The sequence below is a fragment of the Lampetra fluviatilis genome, chromosome 16 (assembly GCF_964198595.1).
Source record: "Lampetra fluviatilis chromosome 16, kcLamFluv1.1, whole genome shotgun sequence".
Lineage (NCBI taxonomy): Eukaryota > Metazoa > Chordata > Hyperoartia > Petromyzontiformes > Petromyzontidae > Lampetra > Lampetra fluviatilis.
This window is the reverse complement of record NC_136290.1, coordinates 3,881,165-3,901,799: the sequence shown is the minus strand read 5'-3', so window position 1 is coordinate 3,901,799 and position 20,635 is coordinate 3,881,165.

Here is a 20,635-nt window from a genome sequence, read left to right as displayed (position 1 = left end):
AAGCACGCCATTAACAACAACACGGGAGAGACAAAACGCATCCCTTAGCCCAGACCATTGCAATTTGTCTCGTAACCCTTCGCGAGCCTGTGGCCCATCGTGCGAGGAGCCGGGCACAGTGGTGGCGCGCAACTCTGGCGGACCACGCAGATTTGTGACACGGGGAGACGTCAATGTGCTGCAAGTTGGCCACGAAATGGCAGTGCAGTAGCAGTTGGGGATCGTGAACCCATCTGTGTGGACTTTTGAGAGTTGTGCCCTCGTATATGTTGGGGAGTCTCAAGGTTGTCTTCCACGTGGCCAGCGGTTGGCTGCCTACGGTGCAAACAGAACCTCAACATACCGACGCCCACGCACTCACTGACAATGGAATTGGTCAATCATTCCAATGCAGGAATGTCCTGAAAAAGTCTTCCGGCTCAGTGAGGCTTTCCTGGAGATACAAATCCCGCACTTCCGATGAGTACGGAAGTTGAGTTTACAGTGTTTGGCTGCTTTACATTTCCACGCGATAAGCCACATCGTCGAGCTATTATTTGTGGCCAGTTCGCTTCTCAAAAAGGGCGATGTCGCTCGGTGAACCTTACCTGGTAAAATAACAAATTTAGTTAAATATGACATACATGCAAATCACAGGAGCGTTATATTTTTTCCCATTGCCAGTCCCTCCAAACGCATCGTGTCTATAAAACAAAATGTAATCTCCGGGTATTCCCTCTTCTCTTCTCTATTAACTGCCATCGTGTTTCACGCATTTTCTACACACCTGGATGCAAGTCAAATCGATTCACTTAGGGTGGCAGGGTAGTGCATTGGTAACCGTTGTGCCTCGCATCAAGAAAACCTGGGTTCGAATCCCAACTTTGGTGCCGCTCTGTTTGGCGTTTTGTATGCTCTGCCTCTGTTCTGCACGGGGTTTTGTCCAAGTTATCAGGTTTCCTCCCGTAGCTAAAACCCGCACAATGGAACTGGTTTTGGCCAAAACATCCCAATGCTGAAAAATGACCTGTAAATTACTCAATTGGGGGATTACACACAGCAGCAGCGGCATCGTCAGCCACCCACCCCCATCCGCTAACGCGAAAAACTTGGCAGGACCCTCTTGTATTCTTGGTTCTTTCGGTAAAGTCACGTAGAAGGGAAATAATAAAATAATATAAATATAAAACACTAAAAATTCTCACGACGTTTCGACTGCAACACAAGCAATCATCATCAGGTGTGAACATTTTCTTGGTGTGGATTTCACACCTGATGATGATTGCTTGTGTTGCGGTCGAAACGTCGTGAGAGTTTTTATTGTTTTATATTTATATTATTTTATTATTTCCCTTCTACGTGACTTTACCGAAAGAACCAAGAATTTGAATCCCTGCAGTCACGAAAGCTTTAAATCAAAAATTAGGACCCTCTTGAACAAGTATAAATACATTGAATAACAATAAAAACAAATAACCTATATAGTATACACATGCACACATTGATGGAATAACTGCAGTCCCTCAACAGCCATAGAGAGAGAAAAAACACAACAACGACTGTGGCTTTCCATTGAGGGCCACACGTGGTGTTAAATCTGGGGTCAAGGTTCAGCGTGCGTCGTCCATGACCCCAGACCGGGTGCGTCACTTCACGTCGGCACCACGGGAGGCGGCGTCACCTTCGCGGTTCCAAGTTGATCACGTGGCCAGTAACAGTGAATACACAATGCGGTAATGAATTGACAAGATTGAGCTTATCGAGTATTTCACTCTCGTTTGCCACGTCAGTAAGTGGGCACGACCGACGTTTCGGCACCTTAGGGCGGTAGGTACCGATGTCTGCTCTGGCCTATGGGCTACCAGCTGCACGGAGCAGTGACAGCGGTGAGAGAGACGAGTTCCCTTCGCCACGGACAGCCGGGAAGCGTGGGGTGAGCCCGGGGGAGAGGTGAAGCTGGGCACCGCGGTGGCTATGAGATGTTGACTACCTCGCCTGGTATGCAGGAGGTCGTGAGTTCTATCCCGACCCTGACGCCCGCTGCTGCTGTGTATTTGGAGTTTGCGCGTCTCTCTTCCCGTAGCCATGCGGATTTTTATTGGGGTCCTCCAGTTTCCCCCTCCATATTTAGAAACATGCTTTTAGAGTATTTGGCTGCTATACATTTCCACATGATAAGCCACTTCGTTGAGCTATCATTTGTGACCAGGCTGCTTCTGAAAAAAGTTATATAGCTCAGTGGGCCTTACCTGGTGAAATAAAAAGAGTTTAGTTTATCGAGAGGAGAGGCACTTAATTGGTTCACATAGACACACGTAGGCTGCATTGTCCGTTGCAAGAGTAATTTTAATTGAAATAAGGAATAGAAATGTGGGTATCATGGAGCCAAATAATAAGAAAAGGTTAAGAATAATATTGATATAATTCCACGTGAATACAATAATGGTAATCTTCTTGGTTCTTTCGGTAAAGTCACGTAGAATGGAAATAATATTATGTTTTATTTGTATTATTTTATTATTTCCATTCTACGTGACTTTACCGAAAGAACCAAGAAGATGAATCCCTGCAGTCACGAAAGCTTTAAATCGAAATAATGGTAATGATAATAAGAGGAGGCGATGACACATCATCGTCTACGCACTTCGCTCTGAAGTCGGTGACTTTAGTTCGACTCCCAGGATCGGCAACTTGACCGGTTCTCACTCCGATGAAGCTGCACTGACCAGCATAGCGAAGTATTATCAACAACAACAAGTGCCATTCGACACTAAGTGGCGGTGACGTCACTTTGGCGCCTGTGCCATGCTAGGTGCACATTGAGCTTGCTCGCACTGCTGGCAATGAGTACATTTAACTATATATTTTAATAACTATATTTATTTTACCAGGTAATGCCCACTGAGCCATATAGCTCTTTTTCAGAAGCAACCTTCCCACAAATGATAGTTCAACGAAGTGACTTGTGATTTGGAAATTTATAGCAGGCAAATACTCTAAACGCATGATGTTGATTCTAAATGTGGATGGAAAAACCGGAGGACCCGGAGAAAAATCCTGGAAAACAGTCAGGTTCTATGGATTAACTAACCGAGATGACTGCCAGATGCAACACCTCCTGAGTGATTTAAACACCCCCCGCGACTAAGAGGGCATGGGGAGACATTCATCCAGCAGCGGCTCGACTGGGGGGGAGGGGAAATCCATGAAACCTGAACCCAGTGGAGCCTTTAGACTCCCTGCCTCCCTCACTACACATTCGGTTCGTCAAATCGGTTTGGGGTGGGGGGGTTGGATTGGTGGCCCTGGTGATTGCCACGCAGGAGGGGGGGGGGGGGCTCTCTGGGGTGTCGGCTACTTCCTGTGGGCGCTCCACAATGAGCCACCTCTCTGCCTCACCCACGAACCAAGTACCGGCCCCCACACACGCGGGGAGGATTTTGGATGTTTCTTCACCAAGTTAGCTGGTGTTAGAACATCGTAACACCTGCTTTATTGCCGGAAAGGGTGAAACCTATTCTTATTTTTCACACTTTGATACTGGCAAAAATGTCCCATGACATTGCACTCTCTGATTGCATCGCATTATAAAATGCGCTGGAAAGTGAGACACACCCAAAAGCTTGTGCCCGTTGACAATAAAGTGACACACACCTGGTTCACACACACACACACACCCGCCTACCGGATGATGAGACTTAGCCCCAACTTTGCTTCTTAAAATGCAGGGGGAGAAAGTGCGTCTTCTAATCCGCAGAATACGGCGTCTCGATTTCTGTTCATGGTAGGAAGAATAAAAAAAATCGCCAAACGTTTCGAGACGTTTCCCTCTCAATGACAGACAATTCCTGCATTTATTGATCGGGGTATTTATAACCGCTTGTCTATAACTGTCATATCTGCGGTGTCTATGAATGCCTCTGGTTGCAAGGGCTCCCATTGACTGCAGTTGCTGCTGTATGTGAATGAATGCAGCCATGCGCAGAGAGTTTCGGCTGCACGTGGAGTGAGCACACAGCGGCAACACGACGCCGCATCACGCTGCCCCGCTCACAGCGTGGCTTTGTGCGCTCTCATTGACGTTGCGGAGCCACAGCCACTGACGGACTGCGACTACACATCGGCCCAGGCATTGTAAACACACAGCGGGCCCAAATTGCGTGCAATCTCATTGGCCCATTTGGGGCTGGGTCCAAAACAAAATAAATGGGCCGGTGAGGAAGACTCTTTGGGGCTGCCGAATATGGGGACTTAATTCCAATCGAGAGCGTAATTAAGCAATGAAACGTAGACACAGGTAATATCATATTTTGCATTTTGTAACAATTATTTTTACTCTAACCACTTGTGCTATTTTCCTACACCGACCGGCCCTCAGAATGTACCGGCCAGGACTGCTGGTCAGTGGCCAGTCCGGGCCTGGCCACAGAAGCCCAGAGAGATATCCGCCTGCGCTGTGTGGCCCAGGGCTGCCCGATGCGAGTCAGAAGCGTTGATAACGAGAAAAAAAGGAGTCGAAGGGGCTCTCTGATGGACTTGAGGGAAGTCCCCGCGGTGGCGTGCGACTGACGTTGCGACGACCACGCAGGTGCGACAGCGAGCGGCAAAACACACAGACCTCGATGTGCAGCCCACGAGGCAAGAGACACAGGTCGGTTTGCACCGCCTGCTTTGTCCCCCCCGGCGAAATGGTGGCAACAGTGTAAAGGCGCGGTCCTGCAATTGCCCGCTCACGCCACTGCTTACGGGAGCTCGAGAAAGCCTCCATGCCTCTCGGGCAGGGGTCGGTGACCTGCGCGACTCCGGGGCCGCATGCTTCGTGACTTTAACCAGAATTAGAAAACAAAGGTCTCTTCTTGTAATTTTGTATGTATTTGTGTATGTTTAACTTCTTTCGCACCGTACGTAGCCAACCGTGCTAATCGCAAGTGCGGGGGAAGGACAACAAACTTAACACAAAAAGCAGTTTTTAAATAGTCTTATTTTTTAGTCTTCACTTAAAAGTACATCGCTGCAGTGTCTTACCAATACCAGGAAGAAGAGCGTTCCAGACGGCCGCATAAGCGCATCCGAAAGCGCGCGATGCGGTGACCGTCTTTGTTCGATGGCGAGCCAAAATCTGCTGCGAGGATGACCGGAGTTCGCGCGATGATGGTTCATGTTCCTTGACGAGGGGGATATAGGGCTGCCCCTCCATACATGCCAGACGCCTTGAGAGAGGTGGGAGCACGCACACTCTACCCCGCCGCACACGCCTTGCTGCTACTGATCGACCCACTGTGAACCCACCTACTGCTCAGTGGACAGAAGTGGTGGAGGCGGATTTAAGAACTTACCCCATTGTTTCAGGTATTTAATTCCATTTGTTCAGGTATGTTCAGGTATTTTATTGCATATGTTCAGGTATTTTTATTCCATATGTTTAGGTATTTTATGTCATATGTTCAGATATTTTATGCCATATGTTCAGGTATTTATTCCTTATGTTCAGGTGTTTATTCCATATGTTCAGGAGCTAAATGCCAATGTCAAGCTCTGCTCCAGCCACGAGAGGGCTTCAGGAGAGAGTTGTGTGGTTTTGCACCTCCTCCGTTGAAGGAGCGCAGACTGCAGTGTTTTACTAATACGGTCCATACTTTTTGGGTTGCATGGCCAAAGTCGCATTGTGGCTTGCCTTTCAATTTCCATTCATGGAGGAGATGTGCACAACAGCCTGCTGTTGATGTTCTGATGCAGTTGATGGTTACACTGCCAGTGTCTTCGAGGAGGAATGTCAAAGCCAGGAAGGTGTGTGTCGATGTCTCGTCTCGAATAATGAATTCATTCCCGACGTCCGCGTGTGTTCCGCTCTGATCGCCGGCGTTCCTCCGGATCTGGGTGCGATTCTCGGATGGCGAGAGCGGCGCGATCGCACGGGGGAATCGGGGCCTGAACCGGTGGCGCGGTGCAATGTCGAGGTCTTGGTTGATGGGTCGATCGTTGTTGGCACGTGCAAATCCCCCCCCCGCCCCCGCAGTGTGCACGGTGCCTCTGCGGATATTTGGCGGCTGGATGATCGCCGCGACCAGGAGCTACGGGATCGGCGTCGGTTTTAGAGTTCCGGTGTTGATGCACATCGCGTGCTTAATTGTGCACCTGGCAGGTTTGTGAACGAGCTCCCGGACGAGCACAACAACTCTGCCCCCCGACTGAGAGGATCGTCGTCTCAAATGCCGTGCCGGGAGATCGAACCGGTGAGCCTCCGCATCGTAAGTCCAGTTCGTGCTGAGCATCATTCTAGCGCGGCAGTGCTGCCTGACACCGCACCGCGTTTAAAGCGATCACTCTGCGTGACGCTCGACGCATTCATTAGTTTGCATAATCCACGGAGGCGCGCTTGACTCGGCCGCTCCGGGGCATTCATTCATTATTCTGCGCTGGGCGTTCATAAGTTGGGACCGCCGCTCGCTCCTTGCGTCTCTCTGTGTGTCCGTGCGTCTCTGTGTGTGTCCGTGCGTCTCTCTGTGTGTGTCCGTGCGTCTCTCTGTGTTTGTCCGTGCGTCTCTCTCTGTGTGTCCGTGCGTCTCTCTGTGTGTCCGTGCGTCTCTCTCTCTGTGCGTGAGCGAGTGTGGGGGGCTCGCTAACGGCACTTGCCCCGACGGTCTGTTAATGCTATGCGGTGCATCTTTGTGTTTGTGGGGAGTGGAGGCGCAGCAGTTAGCGCACTGCGCTACGAAAACCCGGCGACACGAGTTCAAATCCCGCTGACGGCCACCAACTCCAGTGACGATTATCTGAACCGGTCTTCGACCTCCCCTAGGGTCGACTCAGCCTAAAACGAGTACCCAGCGCAGTGTGTAAGCATCGCTACTGGGGAGACAAAGGCGGTCGGTCGTGGTGCTGGCCACCCACCCCTTCGTGTGCTGTGCCGGCCTTCATAGGCGCTCGCTAACAGCACTTGCCCCTCCAGTCTGTTACAGGCTACACGGGAGGTGGGGGGCTTTGTCTTTGAGTGAGTGTGCAGAAGCTGCAGTAGTTGAGGGTAGGGGGGTTAGGAAGATGGGGTGGTGGTTGGAGGGGGGCGCGAGGGCTGCTTGGGGCGGGGGGGGGGGGCTGCGAGGGGTAGAGGGGACAGCTAGGGGGGGGGGCTTCTAGATGTGGGTGGGGGGCTGGGGGGGGCTGCAAGAGGTGGGGGGGGGGGCTGCTGGGGGTGGGGGGCTGCTGGGGGTAGAGGGGACTGCTAGGGGTGGGGGGCTTCTAGATGTGGGGGGGGGGGCTGGGGGGGGGCTGCAAGAGGTGGGGGGGGGGGCTGCTGGGGATGGGGAGGGGGGTGGGGAGGGGGGTGGGCAGGGGGGTGGCCACGTGCAGCGCTGTCAGCGCCATTCACGTCGCTGTGGGGTGTCGGGGAGGGGAGGGCTCTTCCACGCCGGCTTAAAGAACGAGCACAAAGCAAGCGGGGGGAGGGAGGGGGGCAGCTTCAGCTGAGCGTGTGTCCCGTCTGATTATGTTCTTGTTTATCATTAGAAAAGGCCCCCCACCCCCACTCTCAATTGTGCCCGGGGTCTCGAACCTGCTGATGATGGCCTTGGCAGGTATGCTGTTGGACGTGTCTCTGTGAGTGTGGTGAGAGTGGGTGTAGGTCATGTTCGCTGTGGCGGAGTGCGCTGGCTGCCGGCAGCTGTTGAGTGCTGTGCTTTGAAGGAACACGGCGGACAGGCTGAACAAAAGGGAGCGAAGAGAGTGCGCGGTTTCTTACTCCGCGACCAGGCAACCTCACGGCGCTGTGTTCACGGCGCTGTGTTAACGGGATTGTTCACGGGGCTGTGTTGATGGGGCAGTGTTCACGGGACTGTACTCACGACACTGTGCATGGCTTTGTTCCGTTCCATATTCCGCAGGGTGACCTTGCAGCCGGTTTATTAACTTTTTATTTTGCATTTGCCATGTAAGGCCAAATGAGCTGTATCGCTCTTTTTCAGAAGCGACGCGACCATCACAAATGATAGCTCCAACGAAGTGGCTCATTATCGCGTGGAAATGTATCGCAGCCCAAACACACCTATAAGTGCATGCGGTCGAAAAATGTGGAGGGAAAAAGATTGGAGGACCCGGAGAAGAAAATCCACGCGAGCACGAGGAGCGAGAGAGAGAGACTCCGCAAACTCCAAATGCACAGGGGTCTGGGTCGGGAGTGGCTTTTGGCTGCGAGCCATCGAACAAAGACGGCCACCGCTCTCTCTGGTGTGGACCAATCAGTTTCAAAGACAATGCCTATACTAGCAGAACATGTCTTTTTGTTTGCATGTTCACCACAATCATCTGTGGTTCATGCAGACAGGATTCCTTGCAAAAGGTTTCAATTTGGTGTTTTCACATCTTAACACAATTGTTTTATTGCCAGAATGGGTAAGACCTATTCTTATACGGTCACCGCATCGCACACTTTCCGATGCGCCGTCTGGAATGCTCTGCCTCTCGTTACTAGGACGCCACTGGAGCTGTGTACTTTAAAATTTCGATATAAAAAAGACAAATTTCTCTAGAACTGCTGTTTGTGTTTCGTTTGTTGTCCTTCCCGCGCACCTCCGATTAACACGGTTGGCGACGTACGGTGCGAACGAAGTTCAACACACGTACACACACAAATACACGACCTGCTGCCCAGCATGCGAGGGAGACAACCTTTCCCCAATGCGAGGCGTGGGCGATTCCACACATTGATTCGCGCCGCCTCTCGACGCGTTCGGATTCAAGTAAACGCGCACACGCAGAGAGAGAGAGAGATTCAACATCACCACGTTCCGCGGAACTCGTCGACTGACATTGAGGGCTTTGCCCAATTGCCCCGAGACTTACTCATCTATAATAACGGTGATATACTAATGACCAACGTGATTGTTTCTTTACAGGCAGAAAAGCGTGACCGAGCCTCAGGAGTGCCTTGCATTTGGATGGGTTGGCCTATCATAATGAAGCCACGATTGAAATTGCAAATCCCTGTGATAGGATCTGATTAACGCTTGGTCTTCCGTAAGCCGCCATATTCTCTCGATCAACTTCAAGTCAGATACCCAAATACAGAACCGCACTGGGGTGTTGGAGAGGGTTCGCAAAGGGAAACGTGGCAGTGGGAATTCGCAGCCCGAGTCCATCCGTACGGCGGAGAACACTTCGGGTGGGTGAGATGAGGAGCTGCACCACGATAATTCACCATTGCAACTTGTTTTAAAGAGTTTAACTCAATCGAGATTAAACTATATGCAGTCTGTTCTAATGTAACGCGTGTTGGCATGACGCGAATTGGTTATAACGCGATCGAGCGAACAGAACTACGCCGCGCGAGTAGGAATAAGCGGCCACGCGAGGCAGTGGGATGCTGCTGGATGCTTCTAGACGCTACCCACGCGCCTCGGTCTTTGTTCAGCCCGCGTACGCATCTCACGCGTTATCGTGGACTGTGCCTCACCCTATATTAATTATTACCACGCGATTTTTCCATAACGCGGTGTTCTTCAGGAACGCAACTACTACCGCGTGACAAGAGAACGGACTTCATCACAAGCTGGGCCATTGCTTTAAACGTGTCCCGCCATATATAATGTTTACATTACAAAGCAGTGTACATTTTTTTTCATCGTCACTCATGGTTCAGCATTTTCAGCCTCTTCTCTCGAGGCAGATGGTAAAGCTGGTGGCTCACTTGATGATGACAAGAAATCATCACGTTTTCACAGTCGCGAACTTATACTTACTCCTCTTCATCCACTATGGGACGTAATGCTACAACGAGCTCTCTCCATCTTTTCCTGTCCTTGGCTGCATGCCGTGCCTCTCCCCACGGGAGCTTCATCTGACCAAGTTCTTGGGTGCTATTTCTTCGCCACCTGGTTATTGCCCCCCCCCCCCCCGGTTTTATTTTTCCCGCAGGCGTCCATCTCAGGGCATTTTTAGGGATGCGGTTTTGTTCCATTCACGAGCAATGCAAGCATTGCCCGGCAGACTGTGATCGCGACAAACTTGTGTCCGGTCTCCACGTTGACCGGGGGATGCTGCGGTCACTTCTGTCGAGAGAAACATTGGCGTCCCAGGAGATAACAACAACAACAACAACAATAATTCAGTTGGCTGGAGGCCCATCACTATCCTTTCCTGCTTCTCCATTGTTAAAGGGAGCAATTTGGCTTAGGCTGCCCCCATTGCAGCGTTTGCACATTTAACCTGGGATGGAGAAACAGATGAAAGTGCTTTTCACACGTTAAATGTGTGGCTGAGCTATTATCCACAAAATTACATCTCCAATTACCCTACATTCAGTATTTACCAAACGAGTCGGTTCGATTATTTGCTTAAAAAAATATATTTCAATATTCCTCATTGTGTGCTGAGGACATCATTTTGTTTGTATGTGTATATATTGAACTTCTTTTGCACTGTACATAGCCAACCGTGCTAATCGGAGGTGCGGGGGAAGGAGAACAAACTAAACAAATATATATTTTAAACAAATTAGTTTTCACTCGAGATTAATCAAAAGTGCATCATAGCTCCAGTGGCTTCTTAATATCGTAAGGAAGACCGTTCCAGACGGCCTCAGAAGCGCAGCTGAAAGTGCACGATCGACTGAATGTCCCCACGACCTTTGAGCGTGGGGGCCCTGGTAGAGCCATGCCCCGGACCCCCCGTGCCGTCGGGCCTGGCTCTGCTTGACGGTGACGCTTCCCCCAGCTTACGCGAGCTGCAGGATTTCCCCTGTGCGGCAGAGGGGAAAACAACCCGCCGCTTTATTTCGCCCCGCTCATCTCGTCTTGACGTTCCTAAAGCGGCCGTGACAGACGCAAACAAACATCACCACCCACTGCTCCTGCTCCCCGCGAAGTCATTCGCCGGGCTGTCAGCGTCTCTTCCTTTCAGCCCATTGTGCGCGCGTCGATATTGTTTGGTTAAAATAATATACCTCCAAGCAAGGTGATGGGCACAAACGTATCTTCTTTTAAAGACACAAAGATCTCGCCAGCTGCAGCAGACGTCTGTTGTAGGTTTGTTTTACGGCACTTGCTTTTACAGCAAAGGAAAGCGTCGTGTCTCTTGCAATTCCAGCTGATTTCTTGAGCAACATTTCATTGGCCCTTTCACTTCTGATTAGTCGTCACAATACCTGGATTAAGCCACTAATAAGTAATATTTAAAACAACTTTTTTTAAAACACGCTTTTATGAAATGTACTAGTAATGGCAGAACTCCACGACTCCAGTAAGTGGCCCCGAAGCTTGACATAACGTAAGGGGTCGCGGTGATTTACAGCCAACGTCAGTTGAGCGTGGACAATTAGATCCAAGTCGAAACATAACATATACAAAAGATGGTTTAAAAAATATATATTTTTTATGATAGAATATAGTATTGTCATCAGTATGACATAAGTATACCAAGTTTTGCAGTCGATACCACATTAGGAAGTGGGTTGAAATTGAGTTACAAGATTTGAAGATACAACAACAGACAGTGAGTTAATAAAAAGCGTGTAATAATAAAATGATAAACGAGCATTGTTCTTGCGGCATGTAACTCAGGCCCCATTGAAATACGGCAGCTGCCTCAACATTCAGGCTTCCTGAAGGCAGGAAACCCCCTACAAGCCACACCCAGCACGACTCAGCTGATCATGCCGATAACATCACCAAGCCCCGCCCATCACCTCACGTCCAGGGGCACAGGTGGGAAGAGAGGTGTGTGAATTTTTTAAAAACTATTTCAGTATTATTTGATGCGTTCAATAATCTATATCGATGATCGTGAGAGTAATCGATGACATAATCGCGTATTCTAGGTAAACTTCCCATAGAAATCAAGGCGCTTGCTTTCGTGAAGTGTTTCAAAACTTACTTTGGTTTTTGGTAAATTTTGCACTTCATGAAACTTGTAATAAACATGTTAAACAAAAATACACCAGTCAATCAGAGGTGGTGGATGGGGCGCGGTGCTTGTCCTATCAAAATGTTACCTGGACAGGGTGGGCCAGATGTCTTGTGACCCCCATTTAATTATCCGAAACGCGACACTTGTTAAGTGAGGTCTATTTATAAGGGAAGAACATATGCAAAGGAACACAAATGTTGTGGGTCAATTAATTGGTGATCGCGAGACATCTGGACCCACCCTGGAGGTCAGGCACCGCCTTCAAGGCGATCGCGGTTGTTATGTGCGTCGGTCATGGAGCGGGACGGTGCTGTGAAGAAGGGCCATTGCTCGAAACGTCAACGATTTTCATTTATTTTTTCCATTTCGAGCCGGTGTTATTGACGAACGTGTTGACGTTCTCCTTGCTATTTGGCCTTTCGCGCCTTTAGCCACCACAGAAGCAGCAGCAGCAGCTTCGCGGAATGCTTTCATGAAATTCCCACGACACTGGCCAATGCGGATGGATGAAGGGCGGTCGACTTTGGTCCCAGCTCCCACCGCGGAATAGACGGCTGCCTACGGATGGCCCCATCTTGTACACGTCATGGTGGCAGATGATGACTGCGATGATGACGAGAATGATGATGATGATGATGGATAGTTTTGAATGTCCGGTGCATTGTAGAATTCTTGCCAGTGTGTAGATGACGCTATTACACAGTCTGCACAGTGGCACCAACCTGCACAAGAGGTCCCCCCCCACACCTGCTCCCCCTACCTCCCCCCAAATCGTATTTCTGTTGTGTCTGCATGAAGGTCTAGGCCAGTGGTTCTCAACCCCGGGGGGTACGCGGACCCCTGGACGACCGTGACAGTGTTCCCAGGTGAGACGTGAGGTGTGTTTACGTGTGAAGGTTCATCATGCATGAGAGTCATTGGTGAATAACCACGTATGAATTTGTCATTATAAAATAATAACCACGATAACATGTAAATCCATATGCTAGCCTAGAACGATATTGAAGACCAAACTAGATTCCAAGCTTTTGTGACTGCAGGAATTACTCTTTGGTTCTTTCGGAAAAGTCACGTAGAAAATAAAATCACAATAATAATAGAATACGACGTTTCGGTTGCAACACAAGCAACCGTCATCAGGTAAGAATGAATGATAAAACACAGACACGGAAGCAACACAGGCAGACACACATGCAGAGAGAGGCACACAAAGACACACCGAGCGTGACACACACCAAGGAAACACAGACACGGAAACAACATTGGCAGAGAACATGCATCCGAAAGGCGCCGAGCGCCTCTCGAACTCGTGGTCTGTGCAAGGGGCGCCTTCCCATAACATCTAAAAAAACACACGTATTTCTTCAGTTAGTATTTATTTTATTTACTTTATGTACGACTTTTCTTGTGCTACTCGGTCGGTGTTAGCCGCTGAGGTGGTGACGCGTCTCCGTCTTCATTCCTGTTGCTGCTCCACGGCACTGTACCGCTCTCGTTCCGCTGTGATGTGCACCAATGCCGACTTTATTGAGGGCGATTTTGGCACGTGAAATAAAAAATTATTGATCGATATTAATAATGTATCTTACTTGTCGGTTTCGCGTTGCAAACACAATGTTTTGGAGCAAGTTACGAAGAATCCGAATATATTTTTGCTTGATGTTCATATCATCTGGAATGTGCCACATCTCACCAGGTCTTTAAAGTTTCACGAGACCGTGATAGATGGGGCGCATTCTAGTTGATGCGAAGATCAGGCAAGACACATGCTTTGTTAAAACTGCTTTGCTCAGTATAACCCTGTTCTCGCCTCTAGCGGCGTTCGGATTCTTCGCAACTTGCTCCAAAACCTGACCCCGCACATAATCCTCCACTTGTGTTGGCAACGCGATTGCACTGAGCAGGACAACAACTCTGTCCCCTTCTGTCCCCTCTACCCGACTTCTTTCGGCTTCCCCTTTCAAAGCTAAGCAGGATTTTGAGCCTGGAGAGTGCTTGGATGAGTGACAACCCAGCCAATACCAACACCAGTCATTCACCACGAAGTGACGGTGACGTCATCACGGAGCCTGTGCCAGGCCAGGTGCACTTTGAGGCCACGTGAAGTGTCGAAGGCTCGTTGAGAGGAGGTCACGGGACAGACCCAGCAGGTGTTATGTGTGGACTGACTGAGATGACCGGCAGATGCACCAGCTGTACCCCCTTACTGTGCCAATTTGCTCCATTTTATCCGCTCGGCGCCTCCGCTCGTTGTTGTGAGCGTCGCTGCTCTGCCCTCTGTTGTTGTTGTTGGAGAGCGACTGCCTCCAACTGACCACTCAGTAGAGTCCTTCACGAGCCTCCACCCAGAAGTTACTAGCACATGCAGTGTTTCCTCTGGGATGTGAATGCAGAAACAGGACGAAGTGGAGTTGAATGAAATGGAACCCGACCTTGTCTCCTTGTGGCTTCGTGTCGATGTTCGTCGCGTTCCTACACATTTGTTCAACTACAGAACGTGAAAGAATGCAGATCCCTCATCAGCGCACGAGGACTCTGGCAGAGAGAAGGGGGCGATGGCACGGTGTGTGGCAGCAGCATCATCACCAGCAGCGGCAGCGATGACCTCTTGACTTGAAGGAATGCGATGTTGCGGCACATAAACCGTTATCTGACAAGAGTGCAGGAAGATAATCTTTAATTGGTTTAATTGCAAAACACAGTTATATTTTATTATTTCCACCCAAAATGGTCCCTATTCACTATATGAAATTGAAACTTTGGTGTCGTCTAACATAATTTACCGATGAGCATTTGGATACAGATTTAGAGTCATGACTAAGCTTTGTGTTTGGGATACATTGGCCAAGTCCACGCGGAGTTTTGCGGCTAGAAAAAATAAAATGATACAACCAACGTGGACGTGAAATTACTGAAGTTCATGTCCGTAGTGAATATGTGAAATGTGTGGAGTTTGTGAACGAACGTAAACATGCCAGACAAAATATCATTCCTATGCTCCGATTTCACCGCAGTTACACAAAGTCAGAATCACAAGATATATTTTCACTGCAGGAGGAATCCGATGAACTAAAAAGCTCTTTTCCACAGACGTCCAGTAGGGGCAGGTCGGAACGTAACAACAAACAAGACAAAAACACGATAGGAGTGCAAAGTATACGAAAGGTAAACAAATCACTTAAAACATTTCCACATACAGTTTAACTTTTTTTTTACCAGGTAAGCCCCCACTGAGCTGTGTAGCTCTTCTTCAGAAGCAACCTGGCCACAAATGATAGCACAACGAAGCGGCTCATCACGTGGAACACTATCGCAGCCAAATACTCTGAACAACATCGACGCCAGTTTCTCGATGTGGAGGGAAAAACCGGAGGACCCGGGAGAAAAAAAGTCCGCGTGACCACGGGGAGAGAGACACACCGCAAACTTCAAATATACAGGAGGCGTCGTCGGGGTGTCGCGATCAAACCCCCGACCTCCCGCATACCGGGCGAGGAAGACAACATCACAGCACCGTGGCGCCCCTTAAATAGATGAATAAATACACGTGCAGGCTGCCGTGGTGTCGCCGTCGTCACGCTGGGCTCGCCATCCAGCAGTCCCTGGATCGGTCTCCAGACGCGGCGGTTGAAACGACGGGGCAGGTTTCTTAACGGCCCCCTCCCCCACCACCGCCTCTGTCCACGCAGCGATGTAAATCGGTGCACCACGCTCGGAAGGTCAGTCACGTACGGGGTTGAGTCCACGTGTGGGGTACTGCCTCATCTTCTAAAAAGTCTGGCCGGCATGGAAGGGTAGGCCAAATACCTGTACAGTACAGCCACCCCCAAACCAAGAACACTGTCCATTAACCTGCTTGGGTATTTAATTCTGAACGCATTTTTTCCTAGACTTTTTCAATGCGATTTAGTGCAGGGAACGCAAAACATTGGTCCAAAAAACTCGAGTCAAATTAGGGCATTCCATCATGCTCGAAAATGTAATTGAATCCAAGACGATGCATGAATGATCGTCATAATCATCATCATTATTTATAATGAACTATCCACAAACATTGGTCTCAGTACACCGCCTCCAAAACACACTCAGGGAGTCATTTACCGTATGACTTGAGGAGCGGTGGCACGGTGGTTAGCGCACTGCTGCTATAAACGCAGGCGTCTGTGCCCTGGGTTTGATTACTGGCCAGGGATAACAGTAGCGGTGTCTGAATGGATCCTGGGTGCTTTCCACCCCTTTAACCAACCCGCACTGACCAGCGTGGTGAAGAATAGTGAACAGGGGCGGTTTTTTCATTAGGGCGATTGGGCGACGCACCACCAATGTCATTCAACCACAGAGTCACGCTAGCCGTCACTGTGCCTCTGGATATAGTCCAATCAGCGTCATGCTACGTTCTGTGGAGTACCGCCTCTTTTTGGGCGATTTCCCTCCAGCTGAGAATCGCCCCGAGTGGTCCCATAGACTTACATTCAAAGATGTTTTTTTTCGAACGGGGGCACTGCAATGCATTCTCTATGGCTTCCGGGAGGGCTCGCCCTAACGTGCTTACGTCATCATACGTGCTTACGTCATCATACGTAAGCACGTTTCATCCAACAATATAATTTGTCGCCACCTAGTGGAATCTTTAATAAAAGAAACTTGAGTGGTTTGTTTTAATAGTGAGTATAGAAACAAACAAGATGTATTGTAAGAGTCACTTTATTTTTCATTAATATTAAAGAAGTGAAGTTGCCTTTACATGCTTAAGCTGTTAATTTATCCATTGCATGGGTGGACCTTATCCTTATCAATCATCCAGGCATTTGCCCCCCCTGAGAGATTTTGCAGGAGCCGCCACTGATAGTGAAACGGTTTAACACGTGGTAGGATTTCGCGACCAATATTATTCATAATAGAGGGGTTTTTTGGGGGGAGTGGTGGGAGTTTTAGATCACAATTATGGCTGTTGCCTGATGATGCTGGTTGTAATTACCGGCATAAATTGGTACTCGAGTTGTAAATGTTGTGGGTTTACTCTCCAACACACCGGTGTGCTGAGCTAGTAACTAATTGGCGCGTTTTGTTCACGTGCCAAACCTTGAACCTGTGTATTATTGAGAAAATATTGTAATAAATAACTTTTTTTTTAAAGGCACGTATGCTAATCACCCGATTTTGCGTCTCCCCCTTTTAACGTCGTTTCGGAAATACGTCGTCACTTCATTATTGACGCCGGCTGCCCGATTTGCGTCGCCTCGACCGCCACCCTTTCTCAGCCTTCGCCTCCACCACCGTGCTGCGTAGATCTCTTTGGACTTTCTGATTGACCTCGTTTCGATATTATTAGTCGTCGCAACTTTCAGGAACGCATCCCCCCCCCCCCCGACGTAAGCCGGGGTATTGCCGTTATGGCTTGCAATACGTAACGCTCTGCTGTCGCCGTTCTTTCTTCCCCTGGCCAAGGCCACCTTGACACAGAACCACGCAGCTCAAATGGGCTTCACTCGAGCAACGGAACCTCTAATTCTGATTCCGTGGTGGATTGGCGAGAGCCGTGAGTCAAGGAGGTCGTTCTCGTGCGACTGTGAGTGGTGGCTTGGGGAGGCCCCCCCATCCGTTAGCAGACAGATCATGACCGACGAGGAAGCGTTGCGAAGGGGCATTCCGCTTTAAACCACTGCAGGGACGGTTACCCCGATGGGCGCACCACCGTGGCATAGCGAGGCCATTTAAAAATGTCCCAAAAATTGCGCATGTAAAACAAGCCTGTCAAGACAGATTTTCTGTTTAAAGGTTTCAATATGTTTTTTTTATGGATAAGGGGATAAAAAAACACCTTCAGTGTATATTCATGGTCCTGATAGCACTGTACTCGGATGACATAACGAATGAAAAGCGAAGAGAGGCCTTCATCCATCAGTGCACTGATAGATACAAGAGATGCACATTACATTCCAGATGTAATACCAGACGTTGTATTTAAGCAGAGAAGTTCCCGATATTTCAAATGCACGAATATAATTTGACTTGTTTACGAAATGCTGGGAGAAACAGCTAAACGCTTTATCTGAGCTATGTACGCAGTTTTGTAACGTTGCCAGGGTGGTTATCTTCCATCCGAGGTGGGTACAGCTGGTGTGGGCAACTTCTGATTGCGGGACGTGCGGTGAGGTATGACGAACACCAAAACAGCTGGCTCCAACCAGAGGAATCTACCCCACATGCCGAAAGACATTTCTCCCTCGGGCACCTGGTACAGGGCTGGCTTTCCCTTCTGTGTACAATAAACCTAAGGTATGTCCCAGGATCCCAAACCAAATTGCCTTCATATGAAGCTCTAAACTGAACTCTTTTTATTTCACAGGTAAGGCCCACTGTGGCTACGCAGCTCTTTTTCAGAAGCGACCTTGCCACAAATGATAGCTCAACGAAGTGGACATTTATAGCAGCCAAATACTCTGAACGTATATTGATTCTAAATGTGGAGGGAAAAACCGGAGGACCCGGAGAAAATTCCACACGACCACGGAGAGAGAGACAGTTCAACACCAAATATTCAAGCGTCAGGGTTGGGAAAAAAAACTACCCAGCCATAAAAAAAATGACCGCCAGCTTGGGTATTTAACCTTGATTAGGATTAAAGAAAGGGCAGGCTTATAGTCAATGTGAGTATGATGGAAGTGGATATAGCATGGACAGGTTTAGGCCAAATATGACTTTTGTAATGATTGACATTCCAAAACCATATTTTCTTCGATTTAAAATGACGTCGGCTGTGCACAGAAGTAAACAGAAATAGCCGTTCGTTTTAATAACTACAGCAATTGATCGGGAAAGCTCAATAAGATATTTTTTAACTCTCATTTGTAACTTTGCTTTATCTTTTAATTTCCAGACGTTCGTTCACAACTGAGAAAAATCACGACATACTTCATGCACTTATACTTCACTGCATTGTTTTAAATATCTCGGGGCCATCCTTGAAGAAGATTAATCGTGCAAATGTATGGATTCTACATCATTAAACCTCCTTTGCCAGTACCAAAATATAATAATAGTGTTTTTCCCCTTTTTTCTGGCAACAAAACTGAAACCTTTTTGCAAGGAATCATGTCTGCATTAACCACAATGCTTGTGGTCAAAATGCAAAAAAACCACACTCTGATAATATAGTTTTGTTGCCAGAAAAAAGGGGAAAAACCCTATTATTATATTTTGGTACTGGCAAAGGAGATCTAATGATGTCGATGCTCACCCCGAGCCCTCATTACTCTGATAGTGCATTGTTTTTGAGCTGTGTACACCTTTTGGCGTCCTCTGGTCTAGCACCAATTGAGACTAGGCTCAAAAGAAAGCCGTCTCTGGTGTGGACCAATCCCTTTCAAGGACAATGCATTTATTATCAGTGTGTGTTTTTTGTTTGCATTTTTACCACAAGTATTGTGGTTAATGCATATATGATTCCTTGTAAAAAGGTTTCAGTTTTGTTGCCAGAAAAAAGGGTAAAAGCCCTATTATTGTATGGATTCTGTAACTCTTCGCAGCAGTGTGTGTGCTCGGAAGTGTTTACATTATTAAAAAAGAAAAACCCATACTATCGCTGATATCTATACGGATCAGAAATACGGACGCTGCGATGTCGGTAGTAATGAGGGGAGCGATTCAATAAGACGGACAGCCCTCTTCATTTCACGCTCCGCCAGTTTCGGATGCAGATATGGGCCCCTCGGCTCGCCTGCCTCTCTCATCTCGACCGCGGAGCTCCCCAAGCCCCGCGTGAGATGCCTATCTCCGCCTCGCCTGCTCCTGTTGCTGCTGATGACTGCTGCTGCTGACTGCTGCTGCTGGCTGCTGCTGACTGCTGCTGTTGGTTGCTGCTGCTGACTGCTGCTGCGGACTGCTGCTGGTTGCTACTGCTGCTGCTGACTGCTGCTGCTGCTGACTGCTGACTGCTGCTGCTGCTGACTGCTGCTGCTGCTGACTGCTGCTGCTGCTGACTGCTGACTGCTGCTGACTGCTGCTGCTCCTGACTGCTCCTGACTGCTGCTGACTGCTGCTGGTTGCTGCTGACTACTGCTGCTGCTATCTGCTGCTGACTGCTGCTGCTGACTGCTGCTGTCTGCTGCCTGCTGCTGACTGTTGCTCCTGACTGCTACTGACTGCTGCTGCTGACTGCTGGCTGCTGCTGCTGCTGACTGCTGCTGCTGCTGACTGCAGCTGCTGCTGACTGCTGCTGACTGCTGCTGCTGCTGACTGCTGACTGCTGCTGCTGCTGACTGCTGCTCCTGACTGCTGCTGGTTGCTGCTGCTGACTGCTGCTGCTGTTTGCTGCTGCTGCTGACTGCTGCTGACTGCTGCTGCTGCTGACTGCTGCTGACTGCTGCTGCTGTCTGCTGCTGCTGCTGTCTGCTGCTGCTGACTGCTGCTGACTGCTGTCTGCTGCTGCTGACTGCTGCTGCTGCTGACTGCTGCTGCTGCTGACTGCTGTCTGCTGCTGCTGACTGCTGCTGCTGCTGCTGACTGCTGCTGCTGACTGCTGCTGTCTGCTGCTGCTGACTGCTGCTGCTGACTGCTGCTGTCTGCTGCTGCTGACTGCTGACTGCTGCTGCTGACTGCTGCTGCTGACTGCTGCTGCTGCTGCTGACTGCTGCTGCTGACTGCTGTCTGCTGTTGACTGCTCCTGACTGCTGCTGCTGACTGCTGTCTGCTGTTGACTGCTGTTGACTGCTCCTGACTGTTGCTGCTGTCTGCTGCTGCTGTCTGCTGTTGACTGCTC